At 37.8% G+C, this 18279-nt stretch overlaps 1 protein-coding gene across 5 annotated transcripts in view; it reads left to right on the forward strand.

Moving 5' to 3' along the window:
* The window catches only part of LOC129942471 (uncharacterized), an 86636-nt gene that overhangs the window by 13982 nt on the left and 54375 nt on the right, over positions 1–18279 (forward strand). The window lies entirely within an intron of this gene.

Raw genomic sequence — 18279 nt, forward strand, 5'->3', positions numbered from 1 at the left:
TTCCCTGCCCACATTTAGCAATAATTTGTTTTCCTTTCAACTTTATTGCCATTGATAGTTAAATTAACTCAAACAAGAGGAAGTTGTTTTCAATTAATCTTTCTTCATAATTATGAGCTGAGCTCATATCGGAAGTATAATAAACATTTTTAAAAGGACTGTTACATGGAGTTTAATCAGAATTATAAACTTCTCTGCCGAAAAAAGACTATTCGGAAGCTCAAGCACAAAAGCTTTTAAAGTGTAACAAGTCGTCTGAGTTTTGGAACCTGTTCTGAAAACTTAATGGAACAAAATTTACTATTAGCAGGGGTCTTAATTCAAACAGAGTGCAAACATATTTCGAGCAATTGTTAAACCCAGTTGCGCCAAATAGGTTTCAGATTCAGTATACCAAACTTGGCTTCAAAAATAATATTTTAGATGCATCAATTTCAAGGGAAGAAGTGTTTGTATCTATAAACAACCAAAAAGATGGAAAGGCTGCGGGCTCAGATGGTACACCGGCAGAATTCTACAGATATGGTACAGATACTCTTGTTGTATCTTTAAGAGCAATATTCAACCAGATCTTAGAGGGAGGATCCATCCCAAACCAGTTCAGCGATGCCTTGATTTTCCCAATCCACAAAAAGGGAAGCACTCAAGTTCCGTAAAACTACAGAGGAATCTCGTTTTTGAACTCGTCATATAAGATATTTATTTCGATTCTGCTCAGCCGTTTAAATGAATGGATACACTCTAATAATCTGCTCAGTGAGTTCCAAGCTGGCTTCAGATCGGGATACCTCACCGTCGATTACATTTTTGTATTCCGCTCGATTGCTGACTCGTTTCTATCGAGAAATAAGAAGCTATCTGCATTCTTCGTTGATTTCAAAGCTGCTTTCGACACCGTGGATCGCAATGCCCTATTTTACAAGCTTTGCCAGTTAGGAATGTCGCTTAAGTTCGTTACAGTATTGGAAAATTTATACAGGACTACCAAAGCATCAGTGTGGAATGGCCAATGCTTATCAGAGTGGTTCCAAACGAAATCAGGAGTTAGACAGGGCTGTGCACTCAGTCCAAGCTTGTTTGCAATCTTCATTGATGATATCGTCGAAGCATTACCAGCAGGAATCGAATGCCAGGCGTTTTCGTTAAAGCTCTTTTTTTCGCTGACGACATTGTCCTAATCGCGTATACACCTCAGTCCCTTCAGCTAATGATAAATAAGCTTGCTGAATGTTGTAAAAGGTGGAATCTAGTGGTAAATTTAAGTAAATTCAAAGTGATGGATTTTAAGAATGGCAGAGAAAGATCGGGTGCAAGTGAGCATAATGGTGAAAGAGTAGAGTTGGCGAAAGAATACAAATATCTAGGAATCTGCTTTACTAAGAACTTGAGCATGGAAATACAACTCACTGACAAACTTGTTAAGGCGACAGCTATAAACGTAGCAAGGAAGGAATGCTTTAATAAGAAGAAAACTACGCGTTCCAGTAAATTCAGGGTCTTCGAAACTGTATCGGAATCACTTATGTTATATGCGGCACAAGCTTGGGGAGGTCGTAAATATGAACAAGTGGAAAAACTTAGATTTTACATTAAACGGGCTTTCCACCTTCCTTCGAGTACGCCAAACTACATGATCATGTTGAAATCAGGTATATCGCCCTTATTTATAAAACACTCCAGCTGCAGGTCGATTACATCCTCAAAGCTCTGGACATGCCAAATTATCGTCTTCCAAAAAAAGTAGTTATTCAAACAATCCAATCCTGAAGTAAATGTTGTAAAGACTGGTTAGAACTTGCCGAGAAGGTGGATGTTGACCTAAACTACAGTAACCTCTCCTCTTGGAAACCGACTTTATATGCCTTCTGATGCAGTTATAACTGAAAACATTCACTTCACTTTCATATCAGAAAAGCCTTTTGAGATAGACGTGCACTCGAATACTCCATCTACTACCATTTTATTTTATTTTTTCAAAATACGTTGACGCATGTGTACTCAAAGTGCTTGATTGTCACTGTCAATTCGGTGACTAACAAAACTTTGACGATGACACGATTTATAGTCAAACTGTGTTTAGAAATTAAGGACAACGAACTTCGGATATGCACGTGGAATGTTAGGTCCCTTAACAGACCACGTGCAGCCAAAGAATTAGCAGAGGCTCTAGACTGCTATAAAGCAGACATCACCACCATCCAGGAAAAACGATGGGATTGGCCGGGCAAAAAGAGGTTGATGGCGGCTGCTACCGAGAAAATCAACAGCGCTTATTTGGATGCGGTTTTGTCATTGGAGATATACTTAGGCAACAAGTCGCCTCATGACCATCCGCATCAAGGCTGAATTCGGCAAAATTAGGCAGATATGCGCGCACGCCCCCACAGAAGAGAAAGACGACAACACAAAAGATATGTTCTTCGACTTCTTAGAAAAAACATATGAGCAGTGTCGCAGCCACGATATTAAAATTGTCCTGTGCGATTTTAATGCCAAGCTAGGAAGGGAAGACATCTCTGGTGGAATAATCAGGAAAAACACCCAGCACTACAACATTTCCGAGGACGGATTCAGGCTCATAGATTTTACTGCAGGTCGAAACGCCGTGGTAGCCAATATCCACAAAGGAACTTATAGTTCTCAAGATCAATCTACAGTCAACCAGATTATCCATATTGCGATCGACGCTAGAAACGCTTCCAGCATCGCGGATGTCCATACTTTCCGAGGTGCTTACATTGACTCGGACCACTACCTCGATCTAGCCAAGGTAGTATTTCGAGTTTCCAGACCCAAGGCTAAGTAGAGAGATGCCGGAAGAAGGAACAACATCGAATATCTATAATCGCAAGAGATCGCCAAATCCTTCTTCAACCAAGTTACAAGTAACCTCTCTCGACGTTTTCTGCCACCAACACAATATATCGAGAACCAGCGACAATATTGCCAAGATGCAATCAGAGAAGCCGCTTCTGACTTGTTGAGTTTCAAGCAGCCACTTACAAAGAACCCTGGTTTGAAGAGGAATGCCGGCAGGCAAATGCAACCAAACAGGCACACAAAGCGGAGCTGCATAGCAGGATGATAGCTGTTCACGAGCTCTATGAGCAGAAGAGGCAAGAGGAAGACCGACTTCTCACAAGGATAAAGAGAATATGAGAAGCGTGCGGTCGAAGATGTTGAGATGTTTAAAAGCAGAAATGAAGTTCAAAAGTTTTATGAGCAGGTAAACTTAAATTCACAAATACATAAAACTGGAACCGAAAGCTGCAAAGACGAATATATTTAGAAACATCATAGTGGAACCGCAGGCAACGCTGAGGATATGGAAGGACCACTTCTGCACACTGTATAAAGGTGACGACGAACCGAATTCCGCTGTCAGGAATTATGATCCATTCAACATAGACGACGAAAGCCAACAATCCCGTCCTCCCGATTTAGACGAAGTAAAGATAGCCATATCTAAGCTGGAGTCTAATAAAGCCGCTAGAGCAAATGGCTTGAATGCCGAGCTCCTTAAAGCAGCTGGAGATAATTTCGTAATGAGCATGCACCACCTTATCTGTAAGATATGGTCGGAAGAAAGCATGCCACATGAATGAAACCTCAGTACTGTTTGTCCGATCCTGAAAAAAGGAAACCATCTAAATTGCACCAACTAAAGAGGAATCAGTCTACATCGCTTACAAAATCTTCTCTGCGAGGAATTGACAAATCCTCCAAGAGTATTTCTTGTCGTCAAAAGAGCTTCCTCAAATTAGCGGATCCAAATCGGCTTCAAACCGTTGGGCCCTTCCATCCCAACAATACAGAAATGGTTGATAGGTGTAAGTCACAAGGCCCTAGCTCTCAATTAACGGTTGCAGCACCTTGTTTATGAATATTTGTATACATGTTTTTCTGTGTAACAAAATGATCTTTGGTATTTACTTTTTAAAAATGTTGATGCTGCAAATTAAGTAATGTTTAACATTAATTACTTTATTTTTTCATTGAGATATTATATTCCCTCTTTCTTATATTATTGTTAACAAAAACACAAAAATAAGCAAATATACCTTACAGCAAAATGAATTTACCAGATTTGTGGACAAAACGCGCTCGAAATTAGCTTAAAAACTTTCTCGCACACCTTAAACCCCCAAATCTAAACCTTTACACAACTAAAGTACTTCTGTTCCAACAAGTTAGATTTTTGCCACATCAAATTTAGGATTCCATTTCAAAACCACAACCACAATTGTGTACCGCCACCGCCGCCGCCGCAGATAACACACACTCAATTTTATCGCAGTTCATAACGAGGTGAAGCCACCACATGAATAGATTATACCAACTCCTCTTAACATGCACGAGGTTCAAATATTTACCCGCCTTAGTCCTTCCTCACCTCACCCTGCCTTCGGTTTAACACCCTTCGTATAATATAAAACAAGGACCTTTTCTGAGATTATCTTTACAATTAAATTGTGTTATAATTATTCACTTTTAATGTGCTCTCTTGTATTATAAAGGTATACAACTTTTGTGTGTAAATATTTCTTCTTTTTTTAATGTTTACTCTTAATTAAAATTAACTACGGTTATGATATGAGTTTTTCCCAAAAAGTTTAATAGCTGATATAAAGAAAAAAGATTAATTCAATTTTATACCGTGACAGCTTGTGGGAAAGCATATAATTCCTTATATTGAGGGGATCAACAATATTAAATCCCGAATGGTTAAGAAGGTGAGAAATATTTACTTTGTCATATCCAGGATGTGGGGTAGAAATGTGCTCTTGGATTTTATTTGTTATGCGAATACCTTCCTGACAGGAATTTGGAAATATTTGAACTTGAAGAGATTCCTTTTAAGAAAAGTCAGCAACCTAAATTTTCACAAATAAAATTCGGAACGTGCAAAATGTTCAGCATTGGGTACACATATTTTTTTGAAAAATATGTACATTTGTTTACTGTTGAAAGAATATCGATTTGACTCTAAGCTAATATAAAAAGTATTGAAATTTTTTTTTTTTAAATTCGCATGTATGTACCTGTGAACAGGAACATATTTTACCATTGCAAACTCATAAAATTAAAGGAAAAATTAGAAACTAGCGTTGGATTTCCCCAATTTCATACACAAATATGCTGGTCTGGATGGTATCCCCGCTACTGTTTTGAAGGGGTGTTCTTTTTCTGCTGATTAAGTATCAGCTCAAGAATTATCTAGAAGATCGAAAGCTTCTTAATGACCGACAATAAGGCTCTCATAGCAATGGGTACACTGGTTATCTCATTATTCATCTCACCGAACATTGGAGCGAATCTTTACATCGTTTTGGAGATAGTAAGATTTATATTTCAAAAACATTTGATAGGGTTACGCAATAAGCTCTCTTATTGAAAATACATGGTTTTGATTGTCATGAATTCCTGCTTCATTGGATTTTAGTAATTACCTGTCGGATCATTCAATACAAGCAGTATTGTATGTTTTCAAGTCTGAAAAAGACTCCAATACATTGATTCACTGACGATAGTACTCTTAGCTTTTCATATTCGTTTTCAGACTCACATCCCTCTTCTTCGGATGTGGAAATGCAACGACAAAATATGATAAGCTCATTAAATTCCGACTTAAACAGCATTGTATAATGGGGAATAAAAAACCGCGTTTAATGCTTCGGAAACGAAATGCTGTATTGTATCGTTAAAGCGAGATATACCCCATTGCCATTATCCATGGATGGCACTTGCATCAATGAGACTGAACAACTCTGTATTCTCGGTATGTGTGTCACCAACCACCTCTTGTGATTAATCACATACACGATGTCACCAAAAATGTCGCAAGGTGTTTGGGTTTCCTTAGGTGAAGCAAGAAATATTTTACCCCTTCTGATCTGGCTGTTATCTACAAGACTTACATACGTCCAAAGCTTGATTATAACTCCCATCTCTGGACTGGTGGTCCTGCAACTTACTTGATAGATGATAATATCACCATTAAGGTCTCTTGTCTGAGCCTTTTTTACCGTTATTTTAAGGGCTTATGCTCTAGTGAAACAGCCAGTTACATTTCTCCCCTTAAACAGTTCAACCGTAATACTCGTCTACGTGGTTGTACAGCTCGTCGTTCCATCTTCTCCTCCACTCCCCTTCGATGCATACGGGACCGTAGATCACACGAAGAACTTTTCTCTCGAAGCGACCCAAGATGGTTTCATCCGATTTTGTCATAGTCCATGCTACTGCACCGTATAGCAGGACGGGGATGATAAGGGTCTTATATAGCGACACTTTGTTCCTTCGAGAGAGGACTTTACCACTCAATTGCTTTCTTAGTCCAAAGAAACAGCGGTTAGCAAGAGTTATTCTGCGTTTGATCTCAGCACTGCTGTTGTGTTTGCGTTTACATTGGAGCCTAGCCTAGACGACCTTGACTACCTCAAAGTTACGTCTGTCGATGGTGACGTTTTGACCAAGACGACGGTGTTGTATGTCCTTTCTTGACGACAGCATGTACTTTGTTTTGCCCTTTTTAACCGTTAAATCCATTTTTGCCGCCTCTGCCTCAATACTCACAAAAGACCCATTGACATCACGCTTAGTTCTTCCGATTATGTCAATGTCATCAGCATATGCTAGTAATTGGACAGACTTTTGAAAGATAGTGCCTCTAGTGTTGACGTGTGAGATCTGCACTATTCTTTCAAGCACGATGTTAAATAAATCACATGAAAACCTTTTTTGACATCAAAAGTTTAAGTTGTTAAGTTGTTTCCAACCTTTATGGAACAGCTTGAAATCTCCATGATCATCCTGCACAAATGGACAATCTTGGAAGGGATGCCAAAACTAGACATTGCTCTATACAGCTCGTCCTTTTAGATGCTGTCATATGCGGGCTTAAAATCGATGAAAAGATAGTGGGTGTCGATTTGGTGTTCTTGGGTTTTTTCCAGGATCTGCCGTAATGTGAATATTTAATCGACTGTGGACTTTCCTGGTCTAAAAACATACTGATAAGGACCTATCATGTTGTTGACGATGGGCTTTAGACATTCACATAGTAAGGCAGAGAAGATTTTATAGGCGATGTCAAGTAGACTGATTCCTCTATAGTTGGTGCAGTTTAAAGGGTCTCCTTTTTTCAGGATCGGGCAAACAATACTGAGGTTCCATTCATCTGGCATGCTTTCTTCCGACCATATCTTACAGATAAGTTTGTGCATGCTCCTAACCAACTTATCTCCAGCTGCTTTGATGACCTCGGCATTCAAGACATCTGCTCCAGCGGCTTTATTAGACTTCAGCTTAGATATGGCAATCTTTACTTCGTCTAAGTCGGGAGGACGGGATTGTTGGCTTTTTCGTCTATGTTAAATGGATCATAATGCCTAACTGCGGAATTCGGTTCGTCGTCGCCGTTATACAGTCTGCAGAAGTGGTCCTTCCATATCTTCAGCATTGACTGCGGATCCACTATGACGTTTCCCCTTTCGTCTTTGCAGCCTTCGGGTCTAGGTTTATGTACCTGTGAATTTCGTTGCACCTGTTCATAAAACTTTCGAACCTCATTCCTGCTTTTATACCTCTTCGACAACACGGTTCTCATGCCCTCTCTTTTTCCTTCTGAGAAGTCGGCGTTCCTCTCGCCCTTCTGTTCATAGAGCTCACGAGCAGCTCTCGTCCTTTTATGCAGCGCCGATTTGCGTGGCTGTTGTTTGGTTGCATTTGCCTGCCGACATTCCTCATAAAACCAGAGGTTCCTTGTTGGTGGCTGTTTGAAACCCAGTACATCAGAGACGGCTTCTCTGATTGCATCTTGGCACTGTTGCCACTGGTTTTCGAAACATTGTGTTGGCGGCAGAGAACTTCGAGAGAGGTTAGTTGTAACTCGGTCGGAAAAGGATTCGGCGATCTCTGGCGATTGTAGCCGTTCGATGTTGTACCTTCTCCCATCATCTCCCTGTTTTGCCTTGGGTCTGGAAATCCGAAGTACTACCTTGGCTACAAGGAGGTAATGGTTCGAGTCAATGTTAGCTAATCGGAAAGTTCGTTTATCCATAATGGTGGTAGCGTGACTGGCGTCGATAGCAATATGGTCAATCTGGTTGACGGTAGATTGATCTTGAGAAGTCCAAGTTCCTTTGTGGATGGTGAGGTGTGGAAAATGCGTACTGGCTACCATGACATTTCGTCCCGCAGCAAAATCTATGAGCCTGAATCCGTTGTCCGAAGTGTTGTCGTGCAGGCTGTTCTTTCCGATTATTCTACCAAAGATGTCTTCCCTTCCTAGCTTGGCATTAAAATCGCCCAAGACTATTTTAATATCGTAGCTAGGACGCTGCTCATATATTTTGTCTAGGAGCTCGAAGAACATGTCTTTGGTGTTGTCGTCTTTCTCTTTTGTGGGGGCGTGCGCGCATATCAGGCTAATGTTGCCGAATTTAGCCTTGTTGCGTATGGTCATGAGGCGCTCTAGGATGCACCTATAGCTCAAGACTTCTAGCCTTAGTCTAAATATCGTAGTTTTTCATCCTCTTTTTGCCCAGCCCATCCCATCGTATTTCCTGGATGGTGGTGATATCGGCTTTATAGCGGTCTAAGGCCTCCGCTAATTCTTCGGCAGCACGTGGTCTGTTAACGGACTTAACATTCCACGTACATATCCGAAGTTCGTTGTCCTTTATTCGTTTGCGTTAGTTGTCAACAATAAATCCGTCCGTATCCGAAGCTTGTTGGTGCTTCGCAACTATGAAAGCTTTTACGTGGCCGAGGATGAGGAGCCGGATAGAACCGCTCCTTATAGGCCTGGGCTCCAAATAAGTCGAAGAAGCCCTATTAGCTGTTCACTAAGTAGTTCAACCTTACTGGAACTATAGACGCCACCGTTGATTATATCTCGGGAATTCTCCGCTGCCGTCTGGATAAGGTGAGGTGCCTTAGTGGAAACACCTCTCCCACCTCTCTCGTTTGCTGCCCCCAACAACTTTCCACTGGGGTTGGAACCCGATCTCCAGTTGGGGTACTAGGCACCCGATGTTCACCACGGGGAGGTGAGAGTAGGAGTTGGTAGACAGAGGTTGGTTTTGAGAAAAACCTGTGGACGCTTGTGTCCTCTTGAATGCACATGTCTACCATTTGAACATCAACATTTCGTATAGGAAGTTGAAAAATACATTATAAGGCGATATGCGTTATTGGCTTCAATTCTACCAAAGATGTTACATAATTTAGTTTAAATACTCAAATCTCTACAAAAAAAGGTAAAGTTTCAATTTTTAATTACCTATATACATACATTGCCCGGTAACCTATTAGCCCCCCCCACGTCCTCCCGATGCTTCTTGTCTTTGGATCTGAATATTAACTTTTGAAATAAGTTGTAATAAATGTCGAGGCCAGGCGAGTATGGCGGCCAGGTTAATAAAGACACCTTTTCGAAGCTGAATCCAAGATTTTTCAACCTTAGTGGTGTGTAGATAGGAGCCGTATCCTGCTGAACTTCCATTCCAAGGTCCCAAAAAATCCTTTTATTAAGACATTATTGTATGCTGTGGCATTCATGCGCCCAGTAAGAAATAGTGGCTTAGGAGGTTTTGACCCCCATACCATGAAATAACTAGCACAGCTGTGCAGTCTTCCTTTCGAAGAGTCATCGGTACCCTCAAACGCTTGCTTTTACACAGGTTTTTCTGTAATTTTGACTGCAAATTGGTCGCGTGCCTCAAAATAATTCCCTTGACAGCTGCTGTAATCACAGAAGATGGCCGGCCCTTCCTTTTCTTTCCAAAGCTATGCTATGAGGAAATAACCTTTCGTCTGAGGTTGATTTCGTTTGAAGTTTGATGGATTGATTGGCCACACTCACTCTAAGACTTGACAATTTGGTTTATTGCAAAAAAAATATATTAAGGAAACTAATGGGAAGTTACAAATGAACACGTTTAATAAATGGTCATGGTATTGGTCATGAGTTTTTAGCTTATATTAAAGTGATTTCTAAAGATTTTAAATAAAAACAAACTTTCAGTGTTCTTATTTCTTAAGACTTAAATTTGGTAGTGAACCCTCAAAAGAAAATTTAAAGCGTCTATTATCTCTGATTATCAAGATTTGTTCTAATTCATTTGGTCAAACCGTAAACTCTTTTGTAATTAAATTTAAAAATGTTCAATTCAGCTTATTTCTGTGTCTTCTTTGTTTGGCAGGCGGCTATAACTACGTCGTCGTCGGGAACAAATACATTTATATAAAAAGAAGGTACCCTACTTGAATACTCTCTAGAGATTGCTCGTAATCGTCTTTCAAGATAACTCTTAAAAGCCCAAATTCAACCAATTTAAATTTTCGTCTGGACCCAATAAAAAAAGACCTCGTTTAGTTGGGTTTAATTTTCAAATATTAAATTAGACGAATACAGAATAAACTTTTGTTTTTTTGCTGTCTTCTTCTATCTAAAAAAACCTTTCATACTTTTCACTTCACTATAATATATACCTCTCTAAGATATACACAGTTATACAAATAATGGCTAAAGAAAGAATCGTCCTTCGATACGAAATTTAACTTCGAGGTCAAAAACTACATTTCCAATTCAAGTCAGGTTCTTTCCTTGGAAAAATGATAAATAGAGTCCCTCTCTGAATGTTTGCGCTATTCCTTGGGTTGGGAGTTTTTCTCATGCAACTAAGGCCGACGACGACGATGACGACGGAACGGATATAGATATCATAAATATAATATTCCAATGAATTATTGAAAAAAAAAGTTATCTGCATTTTGTTTTCTTATTTCTTTCAAAACAAACTATTTTGCCCTGTTCGAGCCAAAAAAATCAATTTTCCACTCCATTCAACTTGATCTTGATGACTATGCCATCCCCATCCATAAGACTGCCATAGTTGATATACCGTAGTTCTGCACTTTTCAGGCTCTCATCCCTTTTCAATATCTCGTATCTATGTTTGCAAATCAAAATTATTATTATTATTAAAGAAGCTGGTTTCTATGGGAATAAACAAAACAAACTTTTTTCTTTATAGGTTAGGTACAAAACTTCTTCTGTTCTTGGCCTATTGAAAAAGTCAGAACGGGTATAGAAAAGATGAGGGAAGTTTTCGGAAAGCTTTCCTTAATGAAATTACACGTTATATTTTCTGAATTTAGATTTTATGTTTGGGTTTTTTCCCATAACCTTAAACTTATTTCTGAAGATAAAGTATGAAAGTTAGGAAGTATGATTAAATGGCAACACCGTTACGTTTATCGTCTTCGTCGTCTATAGTCAACTGTTTTGTTTTAAAACACTTTAAATGGATTGAAAGTATGCTGAGAAAGGTTCCCATATTGAAAGTGAGACATGTAAGTCCTATATGCAGGTACGATTGAAAATACCAGCAGCTGAATCGAAATTATAACATTTTTATGGTGGGATTTCTGTTTTGTTCTTAAAAAAGGTTTTAACAGGACTTTTGACCTTAATAAATAAATTATCTATAAAACATTTCCTGTTTTCAAAGTTAAAGCCAGGAACAAATTGTTGACCAACTATAGGCATTACTTATTGAACTGTTATAAAAGTTATAAGGAAAAACAAAAGGAAGAATTTGTCTGTCTTCAAGAATTTATGGGACACACATGATATTTTAAGTTCCGATTGTGTTCATGATAGGAAATTTTGCTTGAACATGTGAATTGAATCAAATCAAACTCTTTAAATACATAAGTATTTTGATACTTGATATTTTTGTTATTATTATAAAAGTTGTCGCAAAAAAAAAATACAAATGGGTATATTGAAAAGAGATATCCAAAACAAATATCTTGGAACTTTTTGTTTTCGGTTCTACACCTCATATGACTGGGAAGATTTTTTCACAGTTTGACAACATGAACAAAAAATTGCCTGCGCGATTTCAAACGCGTATGGGTGGAAGGGAGAAGGGAGACTTGAGAAGCAATAATTAAGTCTATTAAATAGATGGTAGGTAGAAATGGCGCGATCTCAAGGCAACCTAGCCTGAGATCCAATTAGCGCTGTAGTGCGCCGGCCGTTTTGATACCAAAAACTCGTTTGACCTTTGATTAAAATGGATAGATTTATAGAGAAGCTTTATGCGAATGTGTTAGAGCCATTTTGTCGCATTGAGAAAAAAGATTAGGTCTCTAATCTTTGTCTCAGATAGTTCATCAAGTTCGTGAAAGAATGCTTTTCCAAAGTATTTCATTCTAGCGTTTGCCAAAGCAGGACATTTGCAGAGGAACAACTACGACAAAAGGTGTTGTAAGAGATACCCAACTTCTCTGCATGAACTCCTATAGGCCAATGTCCGGTACAAGCCGCAACAATCCTGGCTATATCTTGCTTTGGCCTGCATAGAAGATTGTTTGTACGGGTTTTATTATAGGTGGGCCATATCTTCCTAGATATAATGCAGTTGGGTAAATTGCTTCACCTCCGGTTTGATTCAGTTTGGTAGATAGAAAAGATTTTACCCTTCATAGCACCAAGAGAAATGTTAACCATTTCCTCAAATGAGCTATGAAGGGCCGATCCTTGCCTGGCAAGCTCGTCAGCCCGTTCATTTCCCACGATACCACTATGGCCCAGAACCCAGATCAGGGTGACACCGAGGTTAATATTCAGGCTCCCGAGCTCATCGCGACATTGCTGGACAAATTTAGATGAGGATATGGCCAAGTTAAAGGCTTTGACAGCTGCCTGACTGTCTATAAAGATAGCCGCATTTCGGTTTTGGTTTGGGTTTTGTGTAAGTATCTTACATGCCTCCCTTATTGCCATCAGTTCAGCCCAGATCCCAGAACCAACTCCGCACTCCATCTTTGAGCCGTCAGTAAAGATGGTTCTGTCGAAACCTATCGACACGATGTGATCCTCCCAATCGTGTCTGGATGGGAAAATAACCTTAAAACCCTTACTAAGGCTCAAAGTAGGAGTGCAGTAGTCAGTGTCTACCGAGATAATATCTGAGGGAATCAATTTCGTTGTGTTGCTGTGACCATAAGGTTTTGACAACCAGCTGTTTGATTCCTTCAGCCTAATAGCGCTGCAGGAAACTATGTATTTAATAAAAAGGTCGATTGGTAGAAGATCCAAAATAACGTTTAAGGCGTCCTTTGGGCAAGTACGCATTGCCCCTTTGGTGCCCACGCAGCTGTTCTCTGAACCTTCTTTAGCTTATCAATATTATAGGCTTTGCTAAGAGCAGGCCACCACACAATCGAACCATATCTTAAGATTGGACCTACTACGATGTGTACGTCCATAAAATCATCTTCGACTGAAGTCCCCACTTTTTGCCAAAAGTTTTGCTGCAGACGTAGATATACTTCAATATTTAGTTTCCAGTTTAGTTTAGGGTCGAGTATAACTCCCAAATATTTTGCACTGGAAGACGATGATAGGATTTGACCGTTGAATCGAGGTAGCGTGATGGGCGGTACTTTAGTTTTGCTGGTAAAGAGCAACAGTTCAGTTTTACTTTGGTTAACTCCTAGTCCACACCTCGTGGCCCAGTTGCTAACTTTCTTCAAAGCTGACTCCGTGATTTCACTAATCACAGAGGTGTACTTTCCTGACATCAATAGCACCAACTCATCCGCATAGGCTACCGCCCGCACTCCACATCTATCTAATTTAACGAGAATTGTATCCATGACCAGAAGCCATAGAAGAGGCGAAAGGACACCACCCTGGGGTGTTCCCCTACTCACGTGGTTTGTTGCGTTTGTATTGCCTCGAGTGGCTCGAATCTTCCTACCACTGAGCATGGAAATAATCCATTCGCGAATGAAGTCTTCTACACCGAACTTAACGAGTGATTCTTCTATGGATTCTGTAAGGACGTTGTTAAAAGCACCTTCTATGTCTAGGAAGGTGGCAAGAGTAAATTCTTTATAATGGATTGTTTGTTCTACAGTACCTACGCACTACCTCATGGAGGGCAGTCTCCATAGATTTGCCCTTAAGATAAGAATGCTGAGAGCTTTCGAGAGGTCGTCCAACTAGGATTTCTCTTATATGGTAATGAAGAATGCGCTCCAAGGTTTTAAGCACAAAAGATGTTAAGCTTATTGGTCTGAAATTCTTCGCGGATTCGTGACCTCACCTACCCACTTTCGGGATAAAAACTACTTTGACCTGTCTCCACGACATGGGCATATGTATGAGAAGGAGACATCCTTTGAAAATTTGTTCCAGCCATGGAGCTGCCACATCATGAACTTTTGAAGCATAACTGGCAGTATGCCATCCATGCCTGGGGATTTATATGGAGAAAAACTATTGATGGCCCACAAAATATTTTCGCTGGTTATAACGGAATTGACTTGCTCCACATGAGCTACGTTTAGCTCTGTGGCTTCAAGCGAATCGGGGTTATCACTCTCGCAACCCGGAAAGTGCGTCTTCATCAGTAGCTCAAGAGATTCGGCTGGAGAGGCTGTCCAGGTTAAATCAGGCTTTTTTAGAAATGAAGGATTAAAATGTTCCTTCGATAAAACTTTGTTGAGCCTTGCGGAGTCCTTTATGTCTTCGATTGATTGGCAGTATTCTCTCCAGCCTTGTCTTTTGGCTGATTATACGGTTGGTAAAACTTATGTTTGTGGCAGATATTGGAAATTGTCCTCGTCATTTTCCAAAGACTGGACAGTTCTTCATTCCACCAAGAAGGAGGGGTTTTACGGCTATATTTAACTGGGCAAGAGACTCTAAAAGCTTTACTTATAGAAGTTTCAAAGGTTTTCACCTTTGATTCAAGGTCTCCTATCGATTTAGTGAGATTCGGTAAGTTGCTTAGTTTGGAATTCGCAATTTGACTGAATTTCGTCCAGTCAGTTATTTTGGGATTTCTGTAAGGGTTTTTTGACTGGAAATTAATTTGAAAAAGAATCAAATTGTGATCCGAGACGAATTCAAAGGGGAAACTCTCCAATTCTCCACTAATAAATTACGGTTGTTAAATAAAGTAACATCAAGCACATCCTCCAATCCATCATAATTTTCCGAGATCGGAAAGACGAAAGTGGGAGTTTTTATTAAATAGATAACTTTGAATCTTTATTTTTAGTCCAGTTGAAAAGTAAGGGACAACACTGATACTTGAAAAACAGATTACAGGTTACAGATAAAGAGATAACGAATCAGACAAAACAAGGGAAGTTTTGAGGTTTGAGTTTTTTATTCGATATTGGAATCACTTTAGTTTTGTCAGGATTAAGTTCAAGCGTATTGCTGGTCGACCAATCATATATAGATCATTATTGAACAACGAAAACAGTAAGGCCCTAGGATTGATCCTTAAGGAACGCCATTAGGAACAAGAATTAACGAAGATAGTTTACTATTACAAGCTACGCTTTGCATACGGCTGGTCAAATATAAGTTAATACAGTTTTTCATTGTTTTCAAGAGAAGTTAAAATAAGTTATTAAATTAGTTTATTAAAGAGAATGTCATATTTCACGCAATCAAATGAATTTGAAAAGTCAAATAAGGTAATTGCAGTAGTAATTTTTTTTTGTCTAAAGCCTGGCTTATGTCATCGGACGCAGTGCATTTCGATTTAATAGAAAAGATTGCTTTTTCTTCTTGATTTTGGAAGTAGAAAATTTACGATTGAAATCCTCCAAATCATTCACATCTTATTTATAAGCCAATGTTCTTAACTTCTTTCTTATAAGAAATACATCAATCAACGGTGGTACACAGTTAGGAAAAAAGTGAGTTGGTTCAATATAATTTACAAAAGCAATTTGATGAAGGTTAAAGAAGATTAATATTTAAATCTGCGAAAATTAACAATTTAGGTACACATGAGGATATTTCTTCTACTATGAGGGTAATCAGTCGAGATGAAGCTAATCACGGTATCATATAAAAAGTACCCTCAATGCATTTAATATCACTCTCAAAAATTCGTGTATTGCAACGCCCTCTCCTGTTGTGCGAGTTTGGTTAGCTAGATATGGTTTTTTAAATCCGTTGATTATAAAGAAATTACTATTTAAAGGTAGGTAGAGTCAAGTCTCACACACGCAAACTATGTCAATTAAACCCTGTTCAAGAATCATTCTAAACTCATCAAACTTGTTAACAAGAAGTAATTTTCAAGCATAACCTAACATAACAGAATGTTTGTATTTAATACAAAATTGGTGCCTTCCTAAATAAAATAACTGTTAAGTAAATTAAGTAAACATTTTGAACGTTTGAGCAAATTTAATTTATGAAATGGAAGTTACTTAGTTCGTTCAAAAGTTGATCTCAGTAATTTGATACTATTTTTCAAATTCGTATGCAATTAAGGCTTATTGTACCAACATAATTTTATTGTATGGTTATAAGATAAGCCAAAAATGCATCGGATATCGGAGATATATTGCCCCTTGAAATGTTAGATATTTTTAAGTGTAAACTGAAAAGTTTAAACTGATTTATGTATATAAAAAGAGGCTGGGCTGCGACCCACACTGATAACTTCCCATGCTGTCTGTCTTCATTTGTCTTGCTTAAAAGTTTGTAGGTTTTCGAGTTGGGTTAAGAAAGTTGTTATTAGAATTATTCTTAACAATTTTTAAATTACCAACAATATTTTTAAGTAAGTTTAAGCATTGAAAGTTGACAATAATATTTTTAAAAAGATAAAAGTAATTTAAGGCCAATATCTCAAAGCTTTAAAATGATATTTTAGCTGAAAATCAATTTTTACCAACTTTTATTAATCTTTTTGTTAAGGTTTTTATTTTTTGTATAAAAACTATCAATTTGATTTTTCTCAAAATTTTTCAGAAAGTTAAAAAAAATTATTCTTATAAGCTAAAATTAGTTGGAAGCCATAATCTTAAATTTTTGAAAAGATATTTTAGTCGAAATTAAATTGTTATTAACTTTGAGTTATGTTTTTTTTTAGGTTTATATTTTTTATACAAAAATCCGTCAATTCGATTTTCTCAAAATTTTACCAGATGTTAAAAACGTTTTTTTTTTCGTTGCAAAAAATTGTTTTGGAGATAAAATCATTTTGTATTCGTAAAATTTTCGAGGTGACACATTTTTTTATCAGTTTTATTCTGATCTATAAAAAAACCATAAATTGGATTTTTAGAAAAAAATATATTTGTTTGGCATCACGTTACAATATATTATAATAAATTTAATTCAAGTCTCTAGCGTCATTGGTTCGTGAGATATTTAGGGTTAACCAAAATGTTCACCTTTTTTAAAATAAAAAAATAAATTGCGTGGCGCAAAGTCCGTTGGGAACTAGGGCCTTGTGACTTGCAACTCTCAACCAGTCTTTTTTTAAATTAAGGTGGCACAGGTAGGGATTGAACCCCAAGACCCCTTGCATGACAGTCCAACGCACTAACCATCTTGCCACGGGTAGTACAACTTTTAAAATGCTATGTTAAAAAAAAAAACCCAAAAAATTTTCTTGAGACCCCTTGCTGCAACTTTCTGCCTTATTATTTGTATAACAAAATTTATTTGTAGTCGATATCTCTTCTGGTTTTTGAGCTATGGACAACGAAAAAAACGTCGCGACCGTACGGATGTACGAAAACAAAAATTTGATTTAGTAGATTTATGCGAACAAAATTTTGATCGATGGTTGCCATTGATGGTAAGAAATTGAAGTTTTTTTAGTTATCGTTAAACGAAAAAACTTAAAAAGCTTTCAGTCGTAAATAAATATCTTTAATGACTAGTTAATTTTTCTTTTATGCGAAAGTTAAAAATATTGTTTTCTTAAGAATTCGCTAGAGGTATAAAACTTTGAAATGGATTAAAACAAAAATAATTTTTTTAAATTGACATGAAATTTAATTTCTGACATAGGTTAAGTTTTTGACAACTTTAAGCAATATTTTAAGCCGTATATCGACAAAAACGCAGCCAATGTTGTGCTCCAAGTGGCCAATCGTTCCATGCTTATCAACATAGGCTGCACAGCTGCGAACAAAAAATAGCAGTGCTTCCAAAAATAAGTTTAGTTAAAACGAACGACGAATAAGAGCCTTTACCATTTACGTTGTAAAATGTTACTTTTTTTTAAGTATCTTTTTTATAAAAATAAAAAATATTGTTAAATAATAAAACGAAAACATAAACAATTTAAAAATTAAGGAAGCAAATAAATAGTAGTGCTTATTGATTTAAGTGCAAAATTAGTAATATTAGTAAAAGATAGTATTATAATTTGTTATTTTGTTGCATGGCCTTTGTTATTAAAAACAGCTTCACAGCGACGTGGCATA

This window comes from Eupeodes corollae, chromosome 1 (assembly GCF_945859685.1).
Source record: "Eupeodes corollae chromosome 1, idEupCoro1.1, whole genome shotgun sequence".
Taxonomy (NCBI): Eukaryota; Metazoa; Arthropoda; class Insecta; order Diptera; family Syrphidae; genus Eupeodes; species Eupeodes corollae.